Below are 13,388 nucleotides of genomic sequence, written 5' to 3'. Positions count from 1 at the left end.
AAAGGACATCATGTCACAGTTCTACAAGATGTGAGTATGAATACATAAGGAATATTGAATGCATTTCAGTTGTTTTTCGATCAGAAGGATGAAATTCAAGTGGAAAGGGTACATCCAAGTTGGGGAGCTGAAGTTATAATAAGGGGCTGGAGAGGTTAGGACTTTCTTTTTCAACCTCGCATATGAGGCTGAGGGGTGACCTTTTGGAGGTTTATAAAATCAAGAAGGGCATAGATAAGGTGAATGTTTACAGCTTTTTTACCTGGGTAAGAGGGCCTAAAAGGAGAGGCCATAGGTTTAAGGGGAGGTGGGAAGATTTAAAAGAGACTTGAGGGGAATTTTTTTCAAACACAAGGTGGTGCATCTAAGAAGCGACCTGCTAAAAGAAGTTATAGAAATGGGAACAATTACAACATTAGAAAGATATTTGGACTAGATGGACTAGAGGGGTATGTACCAAGTGAAGGCAAATAAGATGAGCCCTCAGTCAGCATGGATGATTTTTCGGCTGAAGAACCTATTAAACTATGACTTGGTGATACTGGAAGGGTGGTGGAGAAAACCGATTGTGTCGCAGGTGGACAGGGTGGTGAGGACAGTGTTTGGCGATCTGGCTTTCAACAGTCAGGGCGCAGAGTTTAGGACCACTGGTGAGATTGCACAGAGTATTGTGCACAGTTTTGGTCATCCAGCTTAAGGAAAGTTGGGAAAGGTGCAGAAAAGATTTACGAGAATGATGCCAGGCCTGGGAGGCTTCAATTATGAGGTGAGGCTGGGTACACAGAGGCATTTCTCCCAGAAGAGGATTACCAAGTAGAGGTTTATAAAATCACAAGGAACATTGATCAATTAAACAGACAGCCTTTTTCCCCAAACCAGATGGAATACTAGAAGGCATTGATTTAACGTGAGAGGGAGGAGATTTATACGTCCTGAGGGGCACCCCCTTCACACAGAATGAGCTGCCAGAGAAAGTGGTAGATGCAGGCTATTGTTGCATTCAAAAGACATTTAGTACATGAACAGGAAAGATTCAGAGGGATATCGACAAAGGGGACTAGCTTGGTCAGCATTGGCAAGTTGGGCCGAAGGGGCTATTTCCATGCTGTAGAATTCAATGATTCCATGATTGAGAGTCGGAGGCTGAATTGGAGACTGACATTGGAATGGGGGGTGTGTGCATTTTTGGAGACCAGCAACTTAATTGGAATTGGTCGGAGGTTAGATTGCTTTGTGGGAAGTGAAATAAAGCATTGCAGCAGTTCAAAGAAAAGCCATTCACAACCTGGGAGGCATCTTAGACTGATGTTTCATTGAGTAAGGGTGACCCACAACTAAAAATATCTGGTAAAATTTTTCAATGACACAAAATATCAAGGCAGTGTCATAATTGAGCTTTCATCCAGTAAAGGGGTAAAAAAAGACTTTTGGTTAAATATCAAGGAAAACAAATGTTACACAAATTACTTTCAAAAGTCATACTTGCATTGAAGTAATTAATTCAGGAGAAAACAGCAGACTGAATTCTTCAGAGCAAATTGAACTTCAAATACCACCTCAAAAAGTGTTAAAACACAATGCTGGAGAATCTTAGCTGGTCAAACAGTGTCCTTTATTTGCAAAGGTAAAGATCCATAACCAACCTTGTGGGCTTGAGCCTTTCATCAAGGTACGAGCATAATGTAGGCAGGCCGGCTGGGTTTCTCCAGCACTGCGTTCGTACTTCACTCACAGGATCTGCAGACCTCCCTGTGTTACTCTCCCATAAAAGGTGTTGTCAGCACCAAACATGATCTACTCTCAATACTTTCAAAAACCAAAATTAAGAAAATTCATGAAAGAGGCTGAAGAATCCTTCATCCTTTCTGATAGCCAGCAAAATAATTTAGTAAAACTTGGCAGGAGCAAGAGAAGAAATGAGATAGATCAGTGGTTCTCAACCTTTTTCTTTCCACTCACGTCCCACTTTGAGTGCTCTGTGATTAGTGAGGGATGGCTTAAGGTGGGGTGTGAATAGGAAGGGAAGGATGAGAATCACTGCTCTCAACCCAATTGTTACTGAAATATTTTGCTTGAGAAAAATTGTCATTGGCCCATTTCCTTTGGAGATATGAAACTGTGCACATAACAAGTCAATTAGATATGATTAAAATAGTGGTTTTCAAACTTGTTCTTTCCACCCACATCCCACCTTAAGCAATCCCTTATTCATCTCAGAGTACCTATGGCATAGGGATTTTAAAGTGGTCTGTGATTGGAAAGAAAAAGGTTGAGAACCACTGGGATAGAATCACATATATGTGATTGTCATGACAGCAGAGCCTATGACAATAATATTTTATTTGGGATTTCTGGAATTAACCTTGATGAATACTTGGTATTTTTTTAAAATGGCAACAGTTGGTCCCTAAATCAGCTAAAGGCCAGCAGACTGAAACTTGAGCAATTATCAGAGTATTTGTTTCCCCAATAATGAAATCTCCTGTGTCTAGGTTTTTGCAGAAACAGTAAAAATAAACCCACTAATGGCATCTATGGAGACTGGTAGATTCTGGATAAGTGAATTTTCCGGTTGCTTCAGATTGTGCGTTGCATGATGGGTGAGGTGCAGCAATTGTAAACTTTTGTATTTATTACCTGTTCATTTTCTGCAGTTTTTGCCAGTTGTTTGAGGTTGCTGGTTGCTTGAATTCCAGATAACAGGGGTTTTTATGTCTAAACATTTGCATCTTTTGGAACTGGTATACATGATGAACCCTTTCAGTATATTCTCTGGAGCACCAATCTGAAGTTTCTGAAATTAATTCTTCAACATTTTTAAAATCTAAATTCAGTTTTACGTAGAAATCCTCAGGTTGTTGAAAATATGAAGATCTTTTTGGTTAATTAGATTTGTGGTCTTTGATCTTCATAAGTCTTCTTTAGGAGACAAAACAATCCCCATAACTAAGGTAACTCATGACCTGAAATTGTGAAAATCAATGGACTCCTTACTTCCCCTTCTCCCCGATACATAACAATGACTTTTTGCCAGGATTCTAAAGAAGTAACAAGTATGGTGCTAAACATCAGAGACAACTGGAGAAAGTGGGAGATCAATATCAACACTGTTCTTAGGGCAAAAAGACATCCACTGATGTAAAGATAAAGGGAAGAAAATTATGTGGGGAAAATGGAGAACGGAAACACACGTTCAAGCATTAACTATGGACTTTAACTAATGTCCATTCTGTGGAGGGGGAGCATTATATTTGCCATTTGGAACACAGCTTTGTGAGGCTATACACATGGCATGAGGAATTTCCTGACCTACAGGGTGCTGAATCTGCAGAATTTATTGCAGTGAACGGCTAAGGATGCAAAGTCTGGGAGCGTTTAAGACAGGGATAGATAGGATCTTGATTAGGAAGATAATCAAGGGTTTCTGTAGAAAGGAATGGAGTATGAAAGGATAGTAATTCAGGGATGATGGAATCACAGGGCAGGAACTCGATGGGCCAAATGATCTAATTCTGCTCCTATCTCTTTATGGCCTTATGTAAAGAGACCCAAGACTAAAGGAAGATTCACAAAATTATATCCAAGCCACACTGGCAACAGAATGGACACAGCATATTTCACAAAGAAAAAAAATTCAATAGCAGGCACTTACCTTGGATAAAAATATTGCTTTTCAATTTCTGACACAGAAATCTTCCAAGAGTGCTTTCTCAATATTTCCTCGGATTAACAGTTACATAGTTGTACAGCACAGAGAGGGAGGCTTTATAACCCATCATGTATAAATGTAAAATTTAGATATATGGCACGGTAACAGGTCCTTCTGACCCACAAGCTCATGCCCCCCCCACAAAAAAACCACAAACTAACACAACCTCAGCGCATTTTTGAACATGCCAATATCAAACAGCTATTGCACTAATCCTATTTACCAGCAATTGATTCTGAGACCACCATGCCTTGGCAATTCAAACGTTGATAGCTTTTAAATATTGTGAGAATACATGCCACCACCACCTTCTCAAACAGTGTTCCAGATTCCAACCATCCACTGGGTGAAATATTTTCCTTCTTCTCTCCTTTCAACCCTCACATTTTTACCACTGGCTTTAGACTTATGGGGAAATGTTTCTCACTTCCAATCAAATCTATCTCCCTCATAATTCCTTTCTCAGTCTGCCCCGCTCCAAGGAAAAGAAATCCAGCCTATCCTGACCTTTTCCATAGCTGAGAACTGTCAGGAAGAAACAGGAGCACTAAAAGGGGGCCTGGAGGAAGAAACGTGTGCCTGGAGGAAGAGGAGGACTTAAATGAATACGGTGCATCAGTGTTCACCGGAGAGAGGGATCTTAGTGAATGTGAGGTCAGTGTAGAACGAGATAATGTTGAGGTTAAGGAAGAGGAAGCTCAGGATCTTCTTAAAAACATTCAGACAGAAAGGTCCCTGGGCCTGGACATGATATACCCCCAGTACGAAAAGAAATGAGAGAAGAGATTGTTGGCGTGGTAGCGTCCTCCCTGGCCACAGGAGAAGTACCGAAGGGTTGGAGAATGCCAAACTTAATCCCCTTGTTCAAGAAATGAAATTGGGAGCATCCTAGGATTTTGTAATGAGTGAGTAGCATAAATAAAAGCTCTCACGACTGGAGGGAGAACGTAAACTTTTATTAGCTTATAACTGAGGGTAGGGTCTCACAGTAGTCTTCAGAACGGTTCCGGGTTTAGGCAGGAAACTAAGGTTATATATGAGCAGATAGGGGCAGAGCCTGGAGGCCGAGCCAGCCATCAGCGCAACACACCACAAGTGAATCCCAGTTCACTACAGAGTGTTAAGCCAGTGATGTGCACATGATTGGAGAAGATTCTTAGGTACAGAATTTATGAGCATTTGGCGAAGCAGAGTCTTCTCAGGGAGAGTCAGCGTGGATCTATGAGTGGCAGATCATGCCTCATGAGCCCAAGTAAAAATTTTTCGAGGAGGGGAGAGAAGAACTTGATGAAGATCTGGCAGAGGATGTGGTGTATATGGATTTTAGTAAAGCGTTTGAAAAGATCCCCCATATTTTTGGGACTTTTACTTTTAATTCAGGGATGCAGTGTGTTAACAGTCCTTCCAGTCCAGAAGCCTGCAGCACCCAGATACACCCAATTAACCTACCAACCCTGTACGTCCTGTAATATTGGAGGAAACTGGACTACCCAAAGAAAGCAGACACAAGGAGAATGTATAAACTTACAAGCAGCGTTGGATTCCAACCCAGGTTGATAGTGGCGTGTTAACCACTCGGCTAACCGCGCCATGCCCAAAATGCAACATTTATCTTCTTTCAACGAACACTGGAGCAGCTGGAAAGCAATTCCAAGGGTGTCCCTGGATACAAGCTTCACCTGCCAATGCACTGAACTGGGGAGATGTCCTCAGACTGCCGTGAAAAGTTACATAAGGAGCAAACATGCAGACAAAAATGCAGCCTATCCCTTGAAGTCCTTCCCATAGAAATAACTATAGAACTGTTTTGTCAACATTGAATAATGTTGAGTCACAGGCTTAAATAAAAGCAGGCCATTCAGGAAACATGCAATACTTCAGACAGTATCTGTGGAAAAGTATTCAGGGCTTATGTTCCAAGTTGAAGACCTTTTGTCAAAATTAGAAACAGTAACTCTGCCTCTCCGTCAGTGCTTGCTGCCTGTCCTGCTGAGGGCCTCAGTAATTTCTGTTTTCATTTCCGAATTCCAGCAATTGCATTTCTTTTTTTTCATTCTGGGCTCGGATATCTGTGAAAAATCTCAAAACTGTCATGACGGTTACATGTGCAAATTGAAACCCAGACAGTTCTTAATGAATGACATTGTAGATAAACAAATTGACAAGCACATTAATGAACTCTAACCTGTGCTTTCATAATTTTCCATTAAAATTAAACACAAGTTGATCTTTTGACCTGATTACCTGGAACTTGCCACAATTTCATCTTTTAACAAAACAATGGGCTTCCAAAAAGAAAATCTTCAATGCAAGACATACAGCTTCATAACACAGAATCACATTTGTTGTCACACGAGTTTTCAGAATCAGATCGTTACTTTTTTCAGTGCAAATTTACCAGAATCTAATATTCTTTCGACCTTTCTGCAATCACAAGGTATTTTACATTACAATCCATTTTGCTGAAACAAAGCATTCAGGGGACATGGTTAATACATGCAAATGATGGTACTGCCAGGCTTTCAAACCACAAATTGCACTTGAAACAGGGAGGAAAGAGATCACTGGTTTGTTATTGTTGGGAAAAAGCTGGTGAAAAGCTGGTTAATAATGCTTGTGTGATTTTTTTTTTACAAAGACAGGCAAAGCACAACCTCTTGTAACGTGGGTCTCAAGATTCCTTTAGAACTTATGACAGAAGTCCAGCACAAGTATTTGCTTATTAAGCTTTACCTCCTTACGCCTTGAGACCATCTGATCCTGGAAAGTTACCCTGTGACGTAACAACCTCTCCCGGTGAGTGGGGTGTATTTCACTCCCACCTTGCTGTCATGTGGGAATTAAGAAAAGAAAAGTCATAGTGCAAGAAATGAAAACAATGGCAATGTGGTAATTATACTGCTTGCAAGGAAATAACAAGAACCTTCCATTCCCGTAATTGTAATTTTGCCGCAAAGAAACACTGAACAAAAAGCAGTGAGAGAGATGAGCATAATTTCAACGTAGTAGTCAGAAAAATCGTAATTTATTCATAAAGCCATGAAGTTTGCAGGTCATATTCTTTTTTAAGTTTGAAAACTGTGGCTTTAACCTAGCAATAATTGTACTTTAAATTTAAGACCCAATCCTGATAGACTGATCAAGAATGGAAATAATGTTAGTTATAATCCATTTCTTCTAGTTCCTGAAATCAATTTTTTTTAAAATCACACCAAGTGGCTTATCACTTGTAGACCAATGTTAAGGGTTATCCCAGGTTTTATGAGAGGGATATCAATCTAAACATACGTACAATCTTTGAATGGCTGCATGGTGAGATGAATCCACATTTGATATCAGCTTTTATTTTAGACATACAGCACAGTAAACAGGACCTTCTGGCCTGTGCCGCCCAATTACACCCAATTGACCTATACCCCTATATATTTTTGATGGGTGGGACGAAACCAGAGCACCTGGAAGAAACCCACGCAGATACGGGGAGAACGTACAAACTCCTTACAGACAGTGCGGGATTCAAACCCCCGTCGCTGGTGTGCTAACTGCTACGTTAACCATTGTGAGTGACAGGAATGAAGTAAGCTATCGTGGTGGTATTCTGGTGGTAACTCGAGGGTCTCATTTCCTGACAATCAGTGATGTTAACAAGCATCTGCGTTTCTGTTCCTTTGGACATCATTGCATTACAATGGCTGTTAAGCACTTTTTGGGATGTCCCAAGGTAATGAAAGAAACTATTTAAATACTGATCTCTGTTATATTACCCAGCAACTTTGCCTTTATGAATAAACATTTTTTTTCTTGCAAAGACAAATTTCAAATGCTCATCCCTAGTGAATAATACAGGAACATAATTGTATTATGTGGAGGTTCCCAACAAAATTCAGTATTTAACATTGTTTTTCAGCTTAATCTAAGTAACTGGATATCACTTCCACAATAAACAGTTCGTAAGTATCCTGCACATTCACAAAATTTTGCAAGCAGTGTCTACTTAAAATATTTCTTAAGTATGCAATTCACCAATCCGTTAAATGAATAACAGATTAAGTGAATATGAAACACAGCAGAAATTGAACAAGAAATAAATTACTAAAAAGAAAAGCAATTCAGCTTTGAAGACAGTCAAGCTCCTTCCAGTTAAACAAATTTCTAGACAGATTCATGAGCACATGCAATGCAGCATATGTAAAGCCATTCTGACCCCTTCCCCGAGTTTGGAAGGAGGTAGAGCTTTTTTGTTTTACAGTTTTATAGTGCATAAGCAAAATGAGAAGTGAGGCATGGGTACTGTGCAAGGAGTAAGAAAGAAGTGACGTTTCTAAAAGCAAACTGGAGCTGTCGGGCCAAGAGGTATTAAAGCAAATTCATAAAGGTCAATGTTATCTACTTGTTAACATATTGATATTTGTCCTCCAGTGTTAATAAATTTATGCCATCTGAGACTCTTCAAGGCATAGGTTTGTTGCCTTAGAATTCAACAGCATTTAAAGTATGAGATCGTTTTATTTGAATTCCATGTTTCTCCTCCAAATTTTCCCTTTACCTGTTAATCCACGACGCAGATACTCATGTAGATGCTTAGTCCCACAGGTAGTTGGTTACTCGATGGTGAAAGTTAGAACCTGGCCTTATTCAACATACAGGCATGGTGAAAAAAGTTGATGCTAAATTTTCCTTAATGATCAGAGCAACCTGCATACATCGCAATGCCCAGCACAAGATCCCTTTCAGCCTTTGCTTCTTTTCAAATATTCTTACATTACAAATTTTCCTTTGGTCACTTAAATAGCTGTGGTATGTTTAGTGAAATAGTTTGTCAAAAATAAATCTCAGAGAGGGAAAATCAGGCAAGTCCATCCATATTAATTACTGTAAGATGGAGGTTGGGTGGGGGGGGGGGGTTCATCCTCATGATAGAATTATCAGCAATTAATTTGATAGATTTCATCGGGATGGAATTACATTTCATTGGACTTTTACTAAACTGATGTGCATTTGAAACAGATCACCTAACATTTACTATGAATATGACATTGGAAGCGGAAGTAGAGTGAGAACAAAAATAATCAAAGCAAGGAAAGGCAACCATTCTGCTATATCCATTGACACACCAACCTTCCTTTTCCACTGCATCAGTAGGGACACAAATGCACAACTGACAGACCATTGTATTCTCATTCAAATATGTATTTTCCGAAAAGGATTAACTTTCTGATTTGGATGAACTGTACCAGGCAGATGAAATAATAGCAAAACCTTCCTTCAGTTAAATGGAAAGGCGCCTTGAGTCCTTTTATCGCAAGGAGTTCAATGTTGTTCTGCACCTGCAGTAAGTGAAAATTCCCTTTTTCCCCAAAATTTCAGATCCTTTCCAATATTGATCTGCTAAAAAAATGAACGCTAAAACAAACATTTTTTTTTAATGGTTACAACACCAGGGTCTTTTAATAAGAGTTCATCTAGTTATAATTTACTCCAAACAGGATTTTCTAACAATGCTCGATGGGAACTTTCTCAGCACAATGACTTGCTCATCAGAATGGAGTGCAGAAGCTCTTCCTTCGAGGGGTGAATGTAAATAAGCTTAATGTTGTACAATTCCTATGAACCTTGTCGACTTGCATCAATCAGTGTTGTCCAAATGAAAAGAAAAAAAAATAAAGCAATGTGTTAAATGAACTATGAGACATGAGCAGTGCAGCAATTTACCAAGATAAATACAAAATAAGAGGTACAGACTTTACTTTGCAATGATGAATTAGTGTACTCAGAAATACACCTGTTTGCAATTGGGACAATCCATTTTCATCATGTCTCTCTCATCTTAATAAGTATAGATTGATCATGACACCCAAATTTAATTCTCAAAATAATTCCACATCTTCAGTTTAAAAAATCATGTAAAGAACATCTGCTTTTCATGTGGGTGATTAGTTGCTGTGTTGAAACTCATTTGATCCAAATTGATCACATGACTTGGCTTTACAGTGGAGTAAGATTGGTTTCCATCCTTAATTACCAGTGATGATAACCGTCTAGTTATATAATACACCGCTCCTCTTCTTCATTGGCTGCATGATTTCATGAGTGAACTGAAAGAACATCCAAAATTTGTTTCAAAGATTGTGACAACCGTGGCCCAAATTAATACGTTGTGAAATCTATTAATTCAATAGAAAATTCAACTCTTACACAGTTTTGTGTTATACTTGATCGAGGTTTTAGTTGACACCCAATGTTTTTTTTATGACAATACTTAACCAATAAAAGGAAATGCACCATATATGATCAATAATTTGATATATTTTGCCATCAGAATGTGAGGATAACATTCAAAGCTAATGTTACGCCAGTCCATGTGATAAAGCTGCAATCATTTGGCTCTTTTCTAATGAAAGGCTATTTGAGAGATGAATGTTTACTTTGTAAACGATGTTTTTAATGAGACTGCTTTTAAAATGACCTCAATTCTTCTAAAAAAAAATGCATGATAAACAGAGTAGCTGAGCATAATCGTAGATGAAGGTAATGTGCTCTTGTTGCTTCACCAAGCCAATCAAATACATCTTATAAGATATTCATTGTTTAGAATTTAACTGACAATGCCATTTTGTTTAACAATAAAACTCGCTTGAATCAAAGGCAAGCTGACTCTTTTTGGCAAAGTCCTAACAAAGTCAGAGCGGATTCCAACATGATCTTCTTTGATTATGTCTGAAGAATGCCTCATTCTGTCTTCTTTCTTTCTTCCTTTCTCTCTTTTGACTCTGTTAATCTCAAGTCCTTGTCTCTTCTGCTCAAATATTTGTTTTTACATAATGTATATCTGTTTGACACAAAGTCTCCTAAAATGAATTAGCTCCAAAGTTTACAGATACCCGATTGCACGGGTTGTGTACACAAACCACCCCCTTTCCAACAAAGGGTCAGGCTTCAGGGATTCATTCTGTTTGTTTCCCAGATAGCACTGGACAACAATTTTTTTTTCGAAAGGTTTAGTTCTTTAAAATAAAATGGGAAATATGATAGACAACTTTAAGATGAACATGAAGATAATTTCAGATTTTCTGTATCACACAGGAAGTTGGAGAAACATTAAATTAACTTTTGTGGGATATTTAATTGCATAATGATCCTGACAAATTGCATTCGTTCAACTGGCCAAAAAATGTTTTGCCGCTGATTTTTCTTTATACTCAGCATCTGATGCCTCTTGTGTCAGTGTCCAACAATAGTCGGCCAGTCTTCATCGATTCCAGTTGCCCTAATATGGGTTTCCCATGGTGCAGTGTCCTAGTGAAACCTTTCACCATGGTCAACAACAAGATCAGCAGGGAAGACAGCGAATGCAGAAAGTGGATTTTCCATGACACGCGGCACTTCATGGTTTTGTCTGCTTGAAGTAGACTTAAAATGACAGGAAATCTCAAAAATAAGTTATATCTGAAAAAGCGGTACTCGATAGGAAAATTTTCGGTGATTTTTGTGATCAGCAGCCCAAAGTCCATAAAATAGACCCAAAAGTATTCAGGAAGAAAAATCTTCATTGTCCTTTGTCATCAATTTGGCAAACCAAGCAAGAGGCACACTCCTAAATATTTCAAAGGCCAATTTCAAGGCTAAATATGGAAGATGTTCCTGGTAATTAATGATCCATACATCAATCCTTTTACCAGCAAGAGCAAGGGAAGAGGGCCATTTAATAAAGGTGGGTGCTGAACTGCTAAGATTCTTTCCCAGCGATGGGAGTTGGTGTGAACGCGAATGAAAGAGAGGGGCACTTTAAAAAATGCTGTAAAAGGGAACCTTAAGTGGAGCATTCACTGTGCAAGTGGCCCAGTGCAACAGTGGGGTGTAAAGTGTTAGGAGTGATAAGCTTCAGTCAGAAGCCACAGGTAGAGCAGGTGAGGTGAGGCAAGTCAAGGCCTTATCCTCACAGTTGAATGAGAGTAGTGGGAGTGGAAGCCAGGACAGAGGTCTGCTCCTCTTGTAGAATATAGGAAGAGTCCCTGATGACTTCGCCTGCAAGGTGCATCCAACTGCTGCTTCTTACACAATGTGTTAGGGAACTGGAGGTGGATGAACTCTGGATCATTCGGTATGCAGAGGGGGTGATCGGCAGGAGTTACAGGGAGACAGTCACTTGCAGTTAGCCGGGCAACCATCAGGAGAGGGTCAGAGTGGGAAGGGTGGGTGTGGGAGGGAGATGGAGGGGCGGGAGCTGGAGGGACAGGAGTGGGAGGGATGGGAGTGGGAGGGGCATGAGAGGGAGGGATGGCAGAGGGAGGGACGGGAGTGATATGAGCAGGAGGGGTGGGAGTGGGAGGGATGATGTTATCAGTCATGAAAAATCTCACTGCAGTGCTCAGGCATGACAATTGGTGAACTCGTCTACTTGAGGGTATATGGGTGGAAGTGATGAATGGGAAAGGAATGACCATATTAATCGGATTATATTATAAACCTCCCAATATTCAGTGGAAATTGGAGGAGTCAATTTACTTTTAATCTATTTTTTTAAAATTTGAGTTACAGGTCCTTTGGCCCATGAGGCCATGCGGCCCAAATACACCCACGTGACTTTAGCCTGCTTAGCATACAAGGGTGGATAAATCCCCAAGGCCTCAGACCTCGAGGGTGGAGAGCACAGACATTGCAGGGACCCTAGCAAATTGTATTGAGCCTTTACACTCCAGCATTGTTTAGAGCTTGATCACATCTCCCTATTTATTTGCCTTTCGATGAAAGTTCAAGCAGCAGTAACACAAGAACAGTATCAGATATCCATAACGACCAGATGTAACGCATCAGTTATAAATTGCAGATATCATTAGCAGGATCTTTTGAAAGGAAGATGGCTGTCAACAATAAGGGCAAGATGCAATTTCTTTCTTGTTATGAGCTCATGAAACTAACCAGACATTATCAGTACTATATTTCAGATTTGTAGAACTCCCAATATCCACCATTAACTTCAAACTTGTGACAGCATAGTTTGATTGGAAAGTAACTAAAAAAAAATCCTTATTTTACGTTTTGTTTGTGATTTGTTTGTATTGGACATACTATGACGGATTATGTTATATTTTATATTGTATATAGAAATGTTTTAAAGGAGATAAATTGTGTGGGGTTTTTTTTGGTGTAGATCACACACAAATACAAACAGATCTCATTTAAAATACCAGAGTTCTGCTCAAGCCAGACAGTCCAAGCTTCGAGCACCTTTGCGCAAACTTTGAAGAAGTTCACAAGTAAGTGTTGATTGAACATGCTGTGGAAGAATGGATAATTGTTTGGAAAGCAATAGATGAACGGTCTCAGAAGATTGGGTCCGGTGCCACAGTCTATCTGAGTGAAGTTTGCGGCTGTAAGAGGGTCTTATGGTTTTCTCTGAATGAGAGAGAGAGAGAGAGAGAGAATTCAGTTCTACAGTTCAGCAGCAGCAGCTGGGACTGGAACAGGACAAGCTGGCAAGCTTGTGGAAAAACCCCATTTTGAAGATGGGTTGTGAGTTTTTAGTTCAACCTGGTCAAAGCCCTTGTGGTCCATACAAGAGGAGAGGGCTGGCTGTATAATGTTATCTTGAAATAAGGGAAACAGAAAAGGAATTCTGTGGTGACCTGAAAGAAAGAGGTTATCATCTGGAATACCCTGATGGGGCAAGTTTCTTCAG

The 13,388-nt window shown here is 39.7% G+C and overlaps 1 long non-coding RNA gene across 1 annotated transcript in view; it reads right to left on the bottom strand.

Moving 5' to 3' along the window:
* LOC138756387 (uncharacterized) overlaps positions 1-13,388 on the bottom strand; it is a 122,969-nt gene that overhangs the window by 36,328 nt on the left and 73,253 nt on the right. Inside the window, exon 2 of the long non-coding RNA XR_011353039.1 lies at positions 6,443-6,535. This is a non-coding gene — a long non-coding RNA (uncharacterized lncRNA). The remainder of the gene's footprint in view (positions 1-6,442; positions 6,536-13,388) is intronic.

Source organism: Narcine bancroftii, chromosome 3 (genome assembly GCF_036971445.1).
Source record: "Narcine bancroftii isolate sNarBan1 chromosome 3, sNarBan1.hap1, whole genome shotgun sequence".
NCBI classification, from domain to species: domain Eukaryota; kingdom Metazoa; phylum Chordata; class Chondrichthyes; order Torpediniformes; family Narcinidae; genus Narcine; species Narcine bancroftii.
The sequence above is the reverse complement of the archived record's forward strand: the minus strand, read 5'-3'. Positions and strand labels throughout refer to the sequence as shown.